Source organism: Bos javanicus, chromosome 7 (assembly GCF_032452875.1).
Source record: "Bos javanicus breed banteng chromosome 7, ARS-OSU_banteng_1.0, whole genome shotgun sequence".
NCBI lineage: Eukaryota > Metazoa > Chordata > Mammalia > Artiodactyla > Bovidae > Bos > Bos javanicus.
This window is the reverse complement of record NC_083874.1, coordinates 106,646,592-106,662,343: the sequence shown is the minus strand read 5'-3', so window position 1 is coordinate 106,662,343 and position 15,752 is coordinate 106,646,592. Positions and strand designations below refer to the sequence as shown.

The 15,752-nt window shown below is 41.2% G+C and overlaps 1 protein-coding gene and 1 long non-coding RNA gene across 2 annotated transcripts in view; both read left to right on the top strand.

Annotated features, from left to right (window-relative positions):
* FBXL17 (F-box and leucine rich repeat protein 17) overlaps nt 1-15,752 on the top strand; it is a 528,456-nt gene that overhangs the window by 347,356 nt on the left and 165,348 nt on the right. The gene's annotated exons all lie outside the window — the stretch shown is intronic.
* On the top strand, nt 2,752-10,683 carry LOC133251739 (uncharacterized). Its single transcript, XR_009737766.1, has 2 exons — nt 2,752-5,782; nt 5,853-10,683. It is a non-coding gene; the product is annotated as an uncharacterized LOC133251739 (long non-coding RNA).

The following is a 15,752-nucleotide window of genomic DNA, read 5'->3' as shown; positions in this document are numbered from 1 at the left end:
TGTCAACCCCCTCTGCAGGTTAGGATCACCTGGGGAAGTTGTAAAGCATCATGGTGCTTGAATCTTACACAGGGATTTCAAAATTTCTAGGAGGTGGTGCCCAGGCAATAAAATGTGCCTAGATGATGTCAATGTCAGCCAAAATTGAGAACCACTGACCTAGTCTAGTTGAGAGAAACTAGAAGTGAAAATTTTGAGGATTGTCTCCCTCCATGGAGAAATCTATCATGGTTTTTTTTTCATACCCTCCAGCTCTCAAGCCCTCTGCCCAGCTTGTCTCCCTTCCTTCTCCCTGGGGTTTTAGGTCCTCAGAGGATTTGTGGTGAAAGCCTCTGTGCATCCGTTCTGTTCTTCAAAATGTTGGGGCACGGTTGAGGTAGAAGGGTAAAGGTCAATAGTTTATGAGATTGTGCCATAATTGCTACTTGATTGTAAAATTTAAAAAAAGTACTGAACATTCAGCTCATCTCCCTTCCTCCTTGTACCCTGCCAATAACACATGCACAGTTTTGTCAAAAAGACAGCAGAAATGATTATTCATTGTAACCAGAGAAACGGCATGTTTTTGGAAGTAACTGCTCTACTAGGGGAGGGTGTGATCCTTTGCCCTGTGTTAATTATAAATTTTAAGAAAGAAAAGCAGATGCTGTTTTTCTTCTTTAACTGAATATATATTCTGTAGGATTTTTTTTTTTTTTTTTGAAGCTACTTAGAAATAGTACAATTTAATGTGCCTGATACCAGGGGAATCTCATCCTTCAAGAGACTACCCTAATTCTCCTTCCTGTTGGTTTGCACATATTCCAGCCAGTCTCCTCCTCACCTCCTTTCCCCTTGGTGTGTTTGTACATGCTCCCAGTACAGTATCCTGAGATTTTTGAAGTTCTTTGCAGGTTGCATCAATTCAGAAACAGCAGCTCGCCTGGCTTATCATTTGTAATTTTTGTCGAGATTCTCACAGGTGGTGAATGTGGTATTTTAGTACTTAGCGACACCTGGCCAGGCTGGTAGGCAGTTATGTTCATTTTAATTGATATATGATATACTTATTGTGCAGGAAAGTATCATTCTAATAGGCTTCCTATTCCCCAGATTGAACATAGATCTTTATGGTAAAGGATAACAATTATAAACAAATCAATAATTCAGGCACAGCTGAATGGAAAATACAGTCTTGGGGAATCGCTCCCTAAAGACAAAATAATATTGTCACTCTTCTGTCACTAAACAAATAAACGTTATGGGCTGTTATCACGGGAAAAAAATTCAAACTAAGGTGTCAGGGAGTGAGGTTAGAATTTGTCTCACCTTTCTTTAATGATCTGGACTAAGTTGCTTAAGCTTCGAGCTTGTCGTCTGTTAAGCGCATGACAGTGCAGGCCACGAGAGGTGGTGAAAACGGATAAGAAGCGTCTGTGTTTGGCCTGGTGGCGTAGTGGACACTCACTAACTAGCAGTTCTTCCAACTCTAGAATTGTAAGAACTCTCTTTCTGTTTTTCTGAAGAAGAATCAGGCCTCTTCCTCCTCCAAGGGTGGCTTTCTGTTTGTGGGAATCGTTCTTTATAAGTTTGACCTTTATTAGTCCACGCATGCCTAACTGGCTGCCACACGTGAGCTGTCTAAACCATATTGTTCTTTGTAGGGAATGAAAAGAAAGATGCACCAGAAAGTTGAAAATCTTTGTCTCCCTGTCTTAGGCGTCTTCCCTTTGCTTTCTCTGGATTACCTTCATTTTTGTTTGGCTAATTTGGCTCCCCTTATGCTTTTTTTTGTTCTTATAATAATTTGTCATTGAAGAATTTCCAACCTGCCTTTCCGCTTGCCTTCAAATACTTTTCTGTTGAAAAATTCTCCTCCTTCAGAAAGGTATGTCCTTAGGATTAGCGGGAACAGGAGAAGTCAGCGTGTATCATTCATGCCTGCGGAGGTCAGAGCCAGTCTTGGGCAGTAAGGCGGAGACCCTATGGTCTAATAAACGAGATGGATGAAGAAAACCCTTCTCTCAGTTCCAGTCTTGGCAGTGGAGGTCACCAGTGTGACCCCGTGTCAGGGAGCAGATGTAAAAAGGACCCTGGTTTGTGGGTTGTTAGCACATTTCCTTTGACTTCAGCACTCCTGAGAGCACTGCAAATGCACTCTAAGGGATATCTTTTTGCTTCCTGTCTCAAGTTGTCAAATAACCTTTTAATTAAAGAGGACTGGAAACACTCAACTTCTGACCTCGCCGTCTGGGGCCTCCAGGGTCCCTGCTGCCCCCAGGACAGCCCTTGGCTGCCCCTCCTGTGCTCGCCCGGCCCTCTGCCTGCTCCGGATTGAGAGCCCAACCGCAGGCCTGCCGCGGAAGCTTTTGGGTTACTCTGGGCCAAAGTCACCTCCCAGAAAAGCAGGTCGGTGTTCCCGCGATTATCACGTGAGATGCCGTTTCAGCTGGCCTGCCGCGCGACGGACACGATGTGTATATGCATCCTGTCCACAGACACTGCCTCAGTGCCTGCTGTGTGCGGGCCGGGTGCTCGAGCGGCCTGCTGCTGTGTGTGCGCCCGGGCCTTCAGTCCTGCGCGGCCCGGAGCACAGCGCCGCCTGCTGATTCCAGAAGGAGGAAAGGAAAAACGGTAATGCGCCTCCTCCTCCTGGACAAGAGAAGTGGCCGGGAGCGCCCGCTGCCCTTCGTCTCCGCCCGGGTCTAAGCCTCGCCTCACCCCAGCCTTGCTGACCTTCTAGCGCTCTGGAAAGGTTAATAGGTGGTACGTTCACTACCTTTTCCTGGGATACCAGACCTCTTCAGCTATGAGTTAACCCAAATTAGATCCTGGATACATGATCAAAATAAGCAGCCTAAAGGAACAAAAAGAGCTCCCAACAAGCATTCTGGGTTGCACTAGTATCGGAGTGTTTCTTTTTCTGTTTTTTTCTTGCCAAACCAGTGCTGATTCAAGAAGAAAATCTTTACGTGAGAGATAGTTTGGTCCTTTCTTATGCCATCTTATTTTTCATATTATTAGGTATGCATTACATACAGTGATGTTCCATTTAAAATTAAATTCTTGTGTTTTTTCTTTTATGTTTTGTTTCATTTTCAAATTGTAATTCAGACTACTCCAAGATTGCGGGGGTAAGATTCAACTCCTTTTGTCAGCAGGAATGACTCTAATAGTTGTAAAGTGACAGAGACAAACTTTAGAAAATAGATTTGCAAGTCAAAAAGAATGCCTTATTGTTTCCTGTTGACTATTCACATTTTCTCTCCATTCTATCATTTAAATATAGATAGCTTTTACTGATTCTAACAAAATAATACTAAAATGCTAAATCTTCTTTTGTTGCAAATTCTCCTTGTTTGTGTGCCCATCTTAAAAGTCATTTCTCTTCACTTGTAATTCTTTTATTCCTGGAGTTCCTCACCGTTGGATTTGTATGTCTACTTTTGTACTTAACAACTGTTATTGTCTTTTTTCTTTCTTTTCAGTAATGGTCATGATTTTTCACCAGAAATTTGGTAATTATAATTTTTAAGAATTATAATTAAAAGAAGCACTTCTTAAGACATTTAAGAAAAGTCTCCCATAACCAATTCAAAGGCCAACTCTAGCTTTGTATGTAATAGAGTTTTTTTAATTAAGAAGTCTTCTAACTTATATTTAAAAGACAAATGGACCAATCTCCATGCTTGCCCTGAACTTTCTTATACCTCCGAATACACTAATGTTGTTGATTCAATTAATTTATTAATTTTTATAGCCAAATACTAAATTTCCATATACAACTTAATTGTTAACTGAAATATTTACTTTTCCACTTTCCTTTTCTCAATTACTTATTAGCATTTTTAAAATAGAAAGCTTGATTTTAATTTTAATTAACTTTTAACTTTAATCTCATGAAGGAGTTCTGTTATAGATAAAAGAAATTTGTTCCAAATCACATAAAAAGTCATTTTTTCAGAGTGCCTACTTTAGTACCCTTAGTACCCTTCAATATTCAGACTAAGCATTTATTTTCCTTGAACTGTGCTGTAATATGGTCATTATTGATTATTATCGGTATTATATCAGTAATTAGTAAATCTAAAGGGGACTGCAATAAACACCAAGATAACTGCTGTAATACTAGATTTCTCATTGCCCACACAAAAAACCAATTTCCTAATGTTTAAGACTTATTGAAACCAGATGTCTTAAGTGGTAATGAGCTCTTTCTTACAAGAGTTATTCAAACTGAGATAATCTCTTGAAAAGAAGGTGGAAAGTTGGAAGCACTGGGGTAAGGAATTGACCTACATAATGTTTAAATTTCTTTCTAATCCTGGGATGTGTACTGGGCTGGCTCCAATTTTGTTTCATTCAGCAGATGTTTACTGGCTGTGTGCTGGCTGGGCGCTGTAGAGTATACAGAGATGAGTGAGAAGTATATACTCTTACATAGGGAAAGCAGATATAAGCAGTGAGAATGTTTCGAGCAACATGATGGTGTCAAATTAAAAAAAAAAAAAAAAAGGCCCTATGAGGTGTAGGGACTCTGGAGGACAGGGCCATAAGAGACTGAAGTCTTCGGTGGAGGAGGCATGGAGGACAGATAGGAGAAGGGAGGGCGTTTGAGGTGGTGCAGTCCTAAGGAAGGCTCGGAGCGCGGGCAGGTGTCGGAATGGGTGAGTTTGCGTGCGTTGGTTAATCTAAAGAAAGAGCAGAAATCATCCAAAGTGATTACGTGCACACACGGGCAAATTTTGAAGAAACCTTATGAAAATATTCTAGTTGAAAATTCAGAGTAACTTCCAATTTTCATTTCGACTTTTCCTGTCTTATTCACCATTCCCATGGTAACAACTTCTCTTAACATATATAAAAGGAAACACTACTTTGGGTTCTAACTACTAATCAAGTACCCAGTTCAAATGAAAGAAAATGAAATGTTAATTTTCATAACAATAGAATAGTTAACATTTATTGGATGTTTTCATTCATTTAATTAAATGTATTCATTTAATTCCCTGAGCACCCTGTTTTAGATATGGACTGTTGGTATTCCAGGTTACAGATGTGGAGACTCAGGTTCACATAATTTGTGAGTAACCGTATAATACTGTGTTGTCGTTCAACCACTAAGTCGTGTCCGACTCTTCGCGACCCCATGGACTCAGCACTTCAGGCTTCCCTGTTCTTCACTATCTCCCGGAGTTTGCTCACATTCATGTCCATTGAGTTGGTGATGCCATCCACCCATTTCATCCTCTGTCATCTCCTTCTCCTGCTGCTGTCAATCTTTCCCAGCATCAGGGTCTTTTCCATTGAGTCAGTTCTTCCCATCAGGTGGCCAAAGTATTGGAGTCTCAGCTTCAACATCAGTCCTTCCAATGAATATTCAGGACTGATCTCCTTTAGGATGGACTGGTTGGATCTCCTTGCAGTCCAAGGGACTGTCAAGAGTCTTCTGCCACACCACAGTTCGAAAGTATCAATTCTTTGGCGCTCAGCCTGGATTCAATAATAAATCAGTCTCTTGGATAACCAGTCATAGGTCAGTGATGTGCTTAGGAGTATTTATTACTAGAAAGCTTTGTTGGACTGTCCCAGTTGTCAAAGCTTAAATGATGTAACTGAAATTCATGATACCGTGTTTTTTCCATCTTTGTATAAAAAAAACAATATCAAAAAGCAACTACCCAGTGAGATTTGATTATATAGTTACTAACTTGGTAGGTTCAGCGTGCTGACCCACTACAGCTTGTTGTGCCGACCCTGAGCGTTAGCTGCCTTCTGTGGGTAGGCGCTCCTGCGCCAAGAGGTGGAGGCTCTCATTGTGCCAACCCCGAGCGTTAGTTGCCTTCTGTGGGTAGGCGCTCCTGCGCCAGGAGGTGGAGGCTCTCATGATACTCAGTGTGCGTTCACATATCCAGCAAATGTTCTTAATTTCAAAGTTGTATATAATTCTTCATGAGTTACATTTTTTCTTGCACTCTTTCTAAATTTTTACCAAAAGTTTATGAAGGAAGCATAAATATTATTACTCTTTTTTAATGGATGAGGAAATCGAGCCTATGTAGGTTTTCATTAATTAGCAAAACTGGAACTATAATCTCCCTCTAAATCGTTTACTGGATTATGTGCAGATAACTTCTTAAATTTCCCAGCTTTTCTTATAGAAATGATTTCTTTATTTAAATGATCCTTTAAAAGCAATCCAGCTAATATTAAGTGACGTGATTTCACAGCAGTGTTTAAAGTACAGGTATTGCTAGAGACACACAGTTTTGTGCCATTCCCTGAGGCATCAGCGGTTGCCCTCTTCTTCAGGTTCTTTCTTGAGCCCGAGCTCAGAAGTTCCTGGGATCTCAGTGTCATCACCTGAGTCAGCACCTCTCAATTCTCTTCGCTCGGGAGAGCCGCTCCCAGGAATGTCCTCTGAGGAGTGAAGGTGGAGCCTCTTCAGTATGGCTCTGCTGTCTGCCTCCTTTATGCTCTTCAGCATCGGTTCCGGTCAGTCGCTGAGTCATGTCTGACTCTGTGACCCCACGGACTGCAGCACGCCAGGCCTCCCTGTCCATCACCAACTCCCGGGTTCAGCCAAACCCGTGTCCATTGGGTGGGTGATGCCAGCCAGCCATCTCATCCTCTGGTGTCTCCCTTCTCCTCATGCCTTCAGCCTTTCCCGGAGTCAGGGTCTTTAGCATCAGTGCTCCTCATCTGCTGAGACAGTTCTCGGTGAGCAGGAGCAGACGGGGCAAAGCCCAGGGCCCCACCCTCCCTGCTGCAGTGAACTGGGTCTTCGAGGCCCTCAGGGCCTCCCCTTCCCTTTAACGTGATCTAAGACATTTTACCTCCCTAGCTGTGTTTTTGACTAAACCTCCTTCCCTCTTTCCTGGTTAATTAGCCTATGTAAGACACTTGGCATCTGATATTTATTTGGAAAAAATAAAGTAAAACAAAAACTTCTGCCAGTTTTCCCACTAGAAAATGATAGTAACACTTGTAGCAACATAGAAATTAAACATTAAACTAATTGATTTTACTGTTTGTCGTTCACTAATTAGACTCACATTGTTACACCCATGGATACTGGTAGGATTAAGCCTTACCCGGTCTTTCTCATTTATTAGCAAGATTTCCTTATATTAAGAGCAACTTTCCTTTATTAACTTCTTGGTTTACTTGAGTTCAATTTATATAGGAAAGGAAGGAATAATACATGATTTTTTTCTCTTTATTTACCATTTTAAAAATGCTAATTTGGTTTCCAGTGTTCTCCAAGGTGACCAACGAGGAGTTGTTATTTTTGTGTAGGTGTTATTATAATCTCAACGATCCCTTGCAGTTATTCTTTTAATTGTTACTCAGATTGGCCTTCTTTTGGTAGTAGACGCTTCTTTGGGTTGGTTCCCCTGTCCTTTTGACGCTGACTCATTATGTCAAGATGTGCCGGGCTCATCTTGTGCATTTCACACTGGAGACCTGGCGTCACTCGTTTTTCTGAAGAACTTTGGTTCTTTGAATGAATTGGGCTTTTTAAAGAAATTTATCTTCTATGTCTGTGCTGCTCTCTGAGTCTTATATCACTGCATTTTCTGCCTTTCATTCCTCCAGCCTGAAACCTATTTTAGTTCCCATCACAAGTCCAACCTTTCCATTATAAACACAGCAAGTTCAGCCCCCCTGGGTTTTAGAGAATCCTCATTTAGGGATTCTCAACACACTAGGAACTTCTAGTTCTATATACAGGAACACCTCATTTTATTTTGCTTAGCTTTATTGCATGTTGTAGACACTGAAGTTTTTACACACGGGAGGTTTGTGGCAACCCTCTGTAGAGCAAGTCTGTGGGTGCCATTCCTCCAGCAGCATCTGCTCATTTTGTGTCTCTGTGTCACATTTTGGTAATTCTCAAAATGTTTCGAGCTTTTCTTTTATTACTGTATTTCTTTGTGATCGTGATTAGTAGTCTTGATGTTACTACTATGACATACTGAAAGCTCATATAATAGTATTTTTTAGCAATAATCAAAATACTATATACATTCTTTTAAAAAAATAATGCTATCACACACATAATAGACTACAATACAGTATAAACATAACTTTTATATGCGCTGGGAGACCAAAAAGATCCGTGTGACTCACTTTATTGTCACTTTACTGTGGTGATCTGGAACCAGCCCTACAAAGCTCCTAGGTATCCCTGTATCCAGCACTCTCTTAACTCTATCTTACTTTCTGCTTTTGGAGAAATTAGGAGTGGAACTTAGGAAAGAGAAGTATTTTTATATTTTAGCTGCCCCATGAATTCTCTGGGAATTTCCTTACGATTTTGTCTCAGATGTTCTGCATTTAAGTGCTAAAATATGACCTCTTGGACCCATTTGGAAATAAGTAGAAAAAGTGTTCCAACTGTAAGGTGTGACATCATCTCATTTCAGGGCTCTTAAACTCCCTTGTTCTACAGTGAAAAATACATTTTGCCTTTAAGGTGCTTGTTGGATGTTCACTGAAGTGATTGTATCACTGACTAGAATGACTAGCAATTTGAGAAACACTGCTCTGGTTCATCTCCTTCCAAGGATAGGTAAGAACTAGATCAGGCGGTCAGTGACCCTCTTGAGTAGAAAGCTGGTAGATTTCCGTGGTACACTGTGGACCGTGGTTCTGGAGATGGATAGTGCCAACCTTCTCAAGTTCTTCAAACCCAATGTGTTGATCTTATGCATGAGTAAGTGTTAATATTCCTTTCTCTCATATCTTTGGGAGTAAGAGAATCGAACAGATTCTCTTTATGATTTTACTTAGAATAGATATTAAATGGGACTTTGAGGCAGAAAGGTGGTTTGGTTAATTTAATTTCCTAATTAAGTCAAACTTACTTTTACTAATAACTTAAATATTAAACTGTTCATTTTAACTCTTATCCTAAATCATTCTCTTGGCTTTTTTAAGACTCAGTCAATTAGAATTTACCTGTCAAATGTATTCCTTTCTTGGGTTTATCTGCATGACATTAAATAAATAGTTTGAACTTTTCAACTTTTCAAACAATTGTGTTGAGTTTGACGCGGCTGATCCAGTCTATGTGCTTCTGTATGCAGTGCGTGCCGAATCCCTGAAAGCAACTTGTCTTTCATGGAGAATGACTGCGTGTGGGCGCAGAAAAGGAGATTTTAAAAATTGGAAATCAGGAGTAAACAAAAAAGAATTCTGTCTTCAGGGAGTTAGGACTTTGCTATTATGGTACTTTTCTATTTCTATTATGGCTCTTTAGAATGAACTACCTTCAAACTGATATAATGTAAGTTTTGCTTGCCTAAATACTTTTATATAATAAATAATTCTTAGAAGCAGAAAAAAAAGATACAGAAAATAGCTAAGTACTGTTTGATTGATACTTGTAATATATTTTTAATCATCTCTTTCTTAGGTTAAATTTCCAATTTTTTTTCTTCCTACTATCTCTTTCCTCACATATGGCTCTAGGAGTTTCTCCAAGAAAGCAGTTTTGCTTTGAAGATATTTCATTTCCTCTCATGAAGGATTCTTCTGTTCTTTTAGATTTGAAATCACAATAATGCCCTCAAAGACCCAGCCCCTTCCTGCCCTCTGTTAGTAAATCTTTCCAAAGTCAGCCTTGGGAATCCAGTTTGGAGGTTTCAAGTCCAGAGATGCCTCTCTGGGGTACCGAGGATGAGACAGTCATGCAGGGAGCTGCTCATGACCAGGAGAAACCGTCTAGAATGACACGTTCTGAAACTCCTTGAGGAGGAGGATTATATTTGAAATTTAAAATCATTTATGTCCTATAGTAACCAAAAGCTTCTTTGAATGAGAAGACTGTGTGTTAAGTTGCTTCAGTCTGGTCTGACTCTTTGCGACCCCATGGACTGTAGCCGACCAGGCTCCTCTGTCCACGGGATTCTCCAGGCAGGAGTACTGGGGTGGGCTGCCATTTCCTTCTCCAGGGGATCTTCCCGACCCTGGGATCGAATCCATGTCTTTTACATCTCCAGCATTGGCAGGTGGGTTCTTTACCACTAGCACCACCTGGGAAGCCAGTCTCCCCTATTCATGATTTCATTTACCCACAGTCAACTGTGGTCCAAAAATATTAAGTAGAAAATTCCAGAAATAAGCAATTTGAAAGTTTCACATTGTGTGCCTTTCTGACCAGTGTGCTGAACCCTCGTGCCATGCACGCCATCCCGCCTGGAGGGTGAATTCCTCCTGTGCCCGTGAGTCCAGGCTGCTGGCTCTGCCTGTCCCCGAGTAGTCCTCGCAGGTCCTGGGTTGATCATTGCAGTGGCACGGCGCTTGTGTTCACGTGGCCCTTATTTTACTTAGTAAGGGTCCCAAAGGTGCAAGAATAGTGATGCTGACAGTCTGGATATTCTCTCACTTAGCCTAACTTATAAATTAAGCTTTATCATAGGCATGTGTGTATAGGAAAAAACATGGTATACATAGGGTTCAGTGCTATCCAAGTTTCAGGAGTCCTCCAGGAGTCTTGGAAAGTATCCCCCACAGATAAAGAGGGGCTACTGTTTTATATATGTGTGTGTGTTGATAATAATATACATATTAAATAGCATGTATATGAAATACATTATATATATATATCATAATAAATAAGACTCAAGCCAATTTTGAACAGCAATAAGGAACTTAACATTTCAGCTCTACAAAATAAATGAAGAGTTTGAAATTCAATCAGTCCTATTTTATGTTGAGGCAAATGTACTTGGCTTTTTATGAGAATCATACCTTCTGCTCTGGTTTACATAAGAAATTGGGTGAAATCCTCTAAAGCATTCATTTTCAACTTTGCCATTACAGCATACCTTACAATCAAGGTTTGCAAACCATTTTCTTTGTAAAAATTTCTAAATTAGACTAGATTTGGTAGGGTTTCTTACTTTCACGCGCTTGGATTTTGGTAATACTTTCTTGAGTGGCAGAAAGAGAGATGAATTTAGCAGGCATGCTGAAATTTGCACATAATCTGTGGCTTTTTTGTTGTCAGAGGTGCCTACCAGCATACCGTTATTTATTTACTTGCTTATAAATTGTTTTATTAGGAAGGCCAGTCCTTTACTCCATAAATGCATATCCCCCTAAAACGTATGTCATGATCTTTTACTTCCACACTATTGTGGGGGTAGAGCAAATTCAGGGAATGCACACGAGTATGTGCTACACGTGTCCTTATTACCTATCACATTCATCAGTCTGTGAAAGAAAACACGGAATATGGCGCTGGGGGCACTGAGGACAAATAGGGCACCAGACCCAGCAGAGGCCTGAAGAAAGGCCCCCCACACGTGACACAGAAAGGCGGATCGCGTGGAAAGACCTTTCAGTGATTGCAGCAGAGGCCTGAAGAAAGGTTCCCCAACACACGTGACACAGAAGGCGGATCGCGCACAAAGGCCTTTCAGTGACTGCAGCAGAGGCCTGAAGAAAGGCCCCACACACGTGACACAGGAAGGCGGATCGCGTGGAAAGGCCTTTCAGTAACTGCAGCAGAGGCCTTAAGAAAGGCTCCCCACACACATGACACAGGAAGTGGGATCGCTCGGAAAGACCTTTCAGTAACTGCAGCAGAGGCCTGAAGAAAGGCTTCCCCCACATGTGACACAGGAAGGCGGATCGCGCGGAAAGGCCTTTCAGTGATTGCGCTGCTTTGCTCACAGCTCACGCTTCATCTTTTTGTTAAACGGAATGTGGATTTGAAACCTATTCCAGTCTCTGGATTTATGAAAAAAATAGAATTTTTAACTTTTTATTAAAAAAAGATTTTTATTTTTAATAGCCTATATAGTATATACTTTTATATTAGTTATTTTAAGGCAACATTTAAATTAGACGCCTACTGTAATTTCTTACGATTTCCTGGTATGTCTCAAGGCTCTTTAAAACCTGTTTTACGTGCAGTGGGTTCTACAAATATTTACCTCTTTTTTGTCAACTTCAGGAAACCAGTTGAAAATTTTTAGAATTAGACTTTGGAGCTGTGTAGTGTATTTTCAGACTATTACAAATCTATCTAAATCTACAACCTGCTAGGCAAGATCGAATCCCTTCCAGCTTGTGATTGTAATATGTGACTTGTGCGGCCTTGAGCCTGTCTCACAAATGCGTTTAGTGTTTTCTGCACTGAGTTCCTCTTCTGTGCCAGGCAGGTCTCTAACTGTGTGTGTTCCGTCCACTGGTTGCCTGACCGAGAGCTAAACTATTCTCGCCAACACATCCTCAGTTCCCAGCCACTACAGAAAAGATGGGCTCCGGGGCCAGAAGCGGACCGCACTGCACGCCCGCCTGCTGCCGCTGGTCGTCCCTACGCAGCGAATGAAATCCAGTGACCTATATCCTCCCATTTAAATCCTTAAAAATTTAAATTAAAACTTTGTCAACAGTGATTCTAACCATACTGAAGCAAAAAGAGCGTTCCCTACAATCTGGCAGCGCTGAATGTAATTCATAACTATCAAAAATCCGTTTTCTCTGCATAACTTTTAAGAACGCTCCTGAAGTCTTGAAAATTCCATGCAATTTTCTTTACAAGTTGGTTTGGAATGCCACTGTGCATCTTGAAGCCCACATACAGTGAGTTAAATTACAGCAATAGCATATTTCTCAAGCACCATATAGTTGCAAATCCTTTATCCTGAAGTACCTAGTAAAGGATTTTCTCCTTGAACAGTGAAGGAAGTTGAACTTTGGGGTTGTTTCAATTTAACACATGATGTGCTTGCAGACTTAAAGATGTGTTTTGCCTTTCCTCCTTTTTCTTCTTTATTCATTCCTGCTTCTTGTAAAAGGAATTAAGTATGTAATGCTGATTATAAAGCTGGATCCTTATCATCACTATTCTCAAAGCCTCATTTCCCCACATGGCTTATGTAAGTCCTCACTCTTCAGAGGGTTAATCTAAATGCAGAGTGGAAGGCTGTCACTGCTGGTCTTCTCTGTCTCAGAATGGCATCCCTGTTCACTTAGTTCCACTCCAGTGTTCTTGCCTGGGAAATCCCATAGACAGAGGAGCCCGGGGGTTACGGTCCATGGGGTCACAGAGAGGTGGACGCCACTCAACGACCGGACGTTCCACTCCAGTATTCTTACCTGGGAAATCCCATAGACAGAGGAGCCCGGTGGGTTACAGTCCATGGGGCCACAGAGACTGGACGCCACTCAACGACCGGACAACAGCAGTTTACTCAGTTACTCCAGCCGAAACGTAAACGTCCCTGATGCCTCACTTCTCCTCACACCTCTCATCAGTATCCGTTAACAAGTCAGGTCAACTCCACCCTCAAAATGGACCTGGAGTGTCGCCACTGGTGACTGCCCTAGCCACTGAGTCGCATTCTCTGTCTTCCTCTTACTTTATCACAGAGCAGCCACAACGAACCCCCTAAAATAATATGAATACACGAAGATGTTATTAGAGTAATTTGTTCATGATTTTAGCAGTATTGTTATTTACCCTGGGTTACATACAGGCTTAAACCCAAAAGAAGTACTAAAAGTTACACATTTAGGTGCCTTGCCTACCATGAGGTCGTATTGTCCTTGCATGCTGAGTCGCTTCAGTTGTTTCTGACTCTTTGCGACCCTGTGGACTGTAGCCCACCAGGCTCCTCTGTCCGTGGAATTCTCCAGGCTAGAATATTGGGGTGGGCTGCCATGCCCTCCTCCAGGGGCTCTTCCCAAGCTGGGGATTGAACCTGCATATCTTGCCTCTACTGAACTGTAGGTAGGTTCTTCACTGCTGAGCCACCAGGGAAGCCCTGAGATATACTAGGTTCAACTCAACGTTGAGCTGTTTAGCTCTCATAGGATACACTTGACACAGTCTAACTCGGAAGGGTGAAGGGTGGGAACCTCCGCTTGCCGCAGGGTGGTGAAGGAGGTCCTCTTCTGTAGGAGGCCTTGCGGCAGCCCAGGCCACATCTCACCCAGCAACAGTCAGGAGACATCTTTCACTGCCAGATGATGGCTCAAGTACAAGGAGATGAGCTCCACGTAGAACGTGTGTGGGCGCTACCCTGGCTTAGAAGCGTCAACCCGCGGAACTGGTAACTTGTAAAGGAATCAATCGGCACAGCATCTAGTATCCCTAGAAGTTACACGCCCGGTTGTAAGAAGGAGTGTACTCAGGGAGTCTGAGCGTTACGGTCCTCACCAGGCTGTCTGCAGTTCTCTTAGACCAGACATGCTATCTACCAGAAGGGAATCGCTGATACTCTAAGCGGTGGTGCACGTACCATTTTTGGAGAACACATCTAGGAAGTTAACCAAAGGTCACATTTTCACTCAGAAAAGGAAGGTTTTTGCTTGTTTATAGTTTGTTTTTGATTTTATTCTGGGACACAGGAAAGCCAACCTTTAAGAGAGCTAATCCCAAGAAACCTCTTTTCTGTGCTTTCATCGAAAGAGGTAGAAAGAAATACACTTAATTTACTCAAATATTTAAAATCAGATTACTTAAATTCTACTTTTGTTATTATAATGATAATTAAAATTTGTAATGATGAAGTCATTTAATTAGAAATTACTTCCGTTTTAGAGACTTGGTTTTCACTTGTCATGCTTTCATTAAAAACATAAAAACATCCATACCTACCGTCCTTATTGCTGTTTGGGGTTTTCTTTTCTCTTTTTGGATCATAGCTAGTAAATAGTTACAGTTGTTATATATAAAAATAGGGCAAAACTAACAAAGACTACTACTATGTATGAAGTAGACTTTTGTTACTACTTCTCTACTACTATACATGAAGAGAATTCTTCTTCCTTCTGCTCTCAGGTTATTTAGGGCAGTGAGGACAGCATTCAAATGTTGTTAGTTGCTTTGAGGTTTTATTATCTGCAGATCAGCTTATGGGCATCCGCTATTTCATAGTTCATGTTTCAGTGGTAAATGTAAGTGAGCACAGATGTTTTTGATTACCCATCACCTATGACTCTTTTGTGATTCAAGGGCTTAGGTTATATTCCACCTACTCAATTATGTTATCCACTAGCCAAATGCTTTAAAATAATTTATTATATTATTATATTTTTCTACACCAAACTCATTTTTGTGAGATCTTTCTAAATGGATATTGTCTTTGTTCATGGAAAATTTCAAGAACATAAGTTTGATTTAAATGCTTTTAACCAATCACTTGTCATTAATGCACTGAATTGTCATGGAGACGCTGAAAGCAATTTAAAGTTCTGCTATTGGATACCCTCTAGTGAGACTTTATTGTCTTGAGATTCCGGCTTATTTATCTAAATAGAAAGTTGAGGATAGAGTCTTTATTCAGTGTATGGATTACATTAGTATAGGATGTTACGAAATTTACTTTTCCATCAAGCATGTGTATTAAATTTTAGCGGTAATCACACATCCATTGTCATTTCTGAAGTATGTTATTGTGTTTCTGAGTGTGCCACTTAAAAAAAGAGACTTGATTTTTCCTGGTAGTCTCTCTGGGGAAAAGACCATCAAACAGAAAGATAATGAACATATCAGATCAGATCAGATCAGATCAGTCGCTCAGTCATGTCCGACTCTTTGCGACCCCATGAATCACAGCATGCCAGGCCTCCCTGTCTATCACCAACTCCCGGAGTTCACTCAGACTCACGTCCATCGAGTCCGTGATGCCATCCAGCCATCTCATCCTCTGTCGTCCCCTTCTCCTCCTGCCCCCAATCCCTCCCAGCATCAGAGTCTTTTCCAGTGAGTCAATACTTCACATGAGGTGGCCAAAGTACTGGAACTTCAG